Here is a 2,500-nt window from a genome sequence, read left to right as displayed (position 1 = left end):
GCGGCCGTCCAGAGAGACGGCATCTCACCTCCGCCGGACCGCGCCGACATTCACTTTCACTGCGCCCATGGGTTTCGCACTGCCCCGTGGCTCGCGCGCACGTTAGACTCCTTGGTCCGTGTTTCAAGACGGGTCGGGAAGGTGGCTGACGTTAGCCGCGGACCCCGTGCGTCTCGCGCGGCGCTGCCCACCCGCAACCGACACGCCGCAACTGGGCACTGAGCACAGTCCCCAACCGGCGACGCACCGGCTCGGACGGGACGCCCGGCCCACGAAGGGCAGACGCGGCGATCCCTCCTCGCCCGGGCGACGGGCCGACGTGTCCGCGCGCCTATAACACCCACCCGGGGGCGGGCTACCTTGCGCGCGGCCTTCTCGCCGCCTCCCAGACGGTCGCGGCCTTCGCACGGCGCTAGTGCGCTGGAGCTGCTCGGAGGACAGCGCGAACGACGGGCCGCAAGGCTCCGCACGCCCACACGCTCCGCTCGGCTTCAGCTGAAAGCGTCGCGCGACTCGACAGGCCCTCCCGTTTGCCTCTCGACGGTTTCACGTACTCTTTAACTCTCTCTTCAAAGTGCTTTTCAACTTTCCCTCACGGTACTTGTTCGCTATCGGTCTCGCGACAGTATTTAGCCTTAGATGGAGTTTACCACCCGCTTTGGGCTGCATTCGCAAACAACCCGACTCTGGGAAGACGCAGAGCGCGCGCCCTCGCCGCCACCATGGGCCTGACACCCGCACCGGGACGAGGCCTCGATCAGAAGGACGCGGGCGGCGAACGACGTACGCGCAGCGAATTCCTTACGCCACAATTCCACGCGCCGCAGAGGCGCGCGGATTCGGCGATGGGCACTTCCCACTTCACTCGCCGTTACTGGGGGAATCCTCGTTAGTTTCTTTTCCTCCGCTTAGTAATATGCTTAAATTCAGCGGGTAGCCTCGTCCGACCTCAGGCCGATAATCCAGTGCCTCGTTTGCGAGAGACACGCGCGCGCCACCGAAGCTCGTGCGAGCGCCGCGCCCGAACGCGAGCCGTGCTGCTCCGGGCCGGGATCCTCTTCGAGGCCGACTCGTAACGAGACGCACGCCGCGTTCGGTTTCGCGCGCTGACACTGCGTTCGTGCTGTCCTGGGCGGGACGACCGTGGCAACGGCCGACACCGCACCGGCCCGACGCGTCGCCGCGCGGGAACGTTACAACGCGACCCTGAGGCGGGCGTGGCGCCGGGATTGACCCGGTGCCGCAATTTGCGTTCAGAACGTCGATGCTCAATGTGTCCTGCAATTCACATTAATTCACGCAGCTAGCTGCGTCCTTCATCGACTCGCGAGCCGAGTGATCCACCGCCAAGAGCCCTCCGTGACTTCGTCAGTTGGACAAGCGCGACCCAGCCGGATTGCACAGTCGAAAAAGCGGTGGCCGAGCGGTCGCCAGCCGTAGGCGACGCATGAAGCCAGCCTGGCACATGGCCACGGCACTCGGCGCAGAACGAAACAGGGTGACCGAAGTGCAATCGCGTGCGCCTCAACAGCGACGAAGGGCGTGCGCGGCCGCCAAGATACGGAGCCTTCTCCACCTGTCGAACGCACGACCACTCGATCGGCGATCGGCCGGTAATGATCCTTCCGCAGGTTCACCTACGGAAACCTTGTTACGACTTTTACTTCCTCTAAATGATCAAGTTAGATCGTCTTCTCGGACGCCGGCGCGGCCGTTGCCGAACGCGCCAGGTCCAATCGGAGGACCTCACTAAACCATTCAATCGGTAGTAGCGACGGGCGGTGTGTACAAAGGGCAGGGACGTAATCAACGCGAGCTGATGACTCGCGCTTACTGGGCATTCCTCGTTCAAGGGAAACAATTGCAATTCCCTATCCCTAGCACGACCGGGGTTCAGCGGGTTACCCGGACCTTCCGGCCTAGGCGGCGACACGCTGATCCGGTCAGTGTAGCGCGCGTGCGGCCCCGAACATCTAAGGGCATCACAGACCTGTTATTGCTCAATCTCGTGTGGCTAAGCGCCACTAGTCCCTCTAAGAAGTTCAACGCCGACCGATAGGGTCGCGTAACTAGTTAGCAAGCCAGAGTCTCGTTCGTTATCGGAATTAACCAGACAAATCGCTCCACCAACTAAGAACGGCCATGCACCACCACCCACAGAATCAAGAAAGAGCTCTCAATCTGTCAATCCTCACTGTGTCCGGGCCGGGTGAGATTCCCCGTGTTGAGTCAAATTAAGCCGCAGGCTCCACGCCTGGTGGTGCCCTTCCGTCAATTCCTTTAAGTTTCAGCTTTGCAACCATACTTCCCCCGGAACCCAAAGACTTTGGTTTCCCGCAAGCTGCCGGAGGGGTCGTCAAAGTAACGCCCCCCGATCGCTGGTTGGCATCGTTTATAGTCAGAACTAGGACGGTATCTGATCGTCTTCGAACCTCTGACTTTCGCTCTTGATTAAAGAAAACATTCTTGGCAAATGCTTTCGCAGTCGTTCGTCTTGCGC

General features: G+C 61.3%; 2 non-coding genes and 1 pseudogene across 2 annotated transcripts in view; all 3 read right to left on the bottom strand.

Moving 5' to 3' along the window:
* Nucleotides 1-957, bottom strand: part of LOC145915672 (large subunit ribosomal RNA) — a 4,342-nt pseudogene extending 3,385 nt beyond the window's left edge.
* Nucleotides 958-1,201: 244 nt separating this feature from the next.
* On the bottom strand, nt 1,202-1,355 carry LOC145915509 (5.8S ribosomal RNA). Its single transcript, XR_014403878.1, has one exon. It is a non-coding gene; the product is annotated as a 5.8S ribosomal RNA (ribosomal RNA).
* Nucleotides 1,356-1,614: 259 nt separating this feature from the next.
* The window catches only part of LOC145915524 (small subunit ribosomal RNA), a 1,824-nt gene continuing 938 nt past the window's right edge, over nt 1,615-2,500 (bottom strand). The window contains exon 1 of the ribosomal RNA XR_014403892.1: nt 1,615-2,500. This exon is cut by the window's right edge and continues 938 nt beyond it. This is a non-coding gene — a ribosomal RNA (small subunit ribosomal RNA).

This window comes from Ascidia mentula (genome assembly GCF_947561715.1).
Source record: "Ascidia mentula chromosome 2 unlocalized genomic scaffold, kaAscMent1.1 SUPER_2_unloc_2, whole genome shotgun sequence".
Classification (NCBI taxonomy): Eukaryota; Metazoa; Chordata; class Ascidiacea; order Phlebobranchia; family Ascidiidae; genus Ascidia; species Ascidia mentula.
Note: the sequence above shows the minus strand (reverse complement) of the source record. Positions and strands in the feature narration are given on the sequence as shown.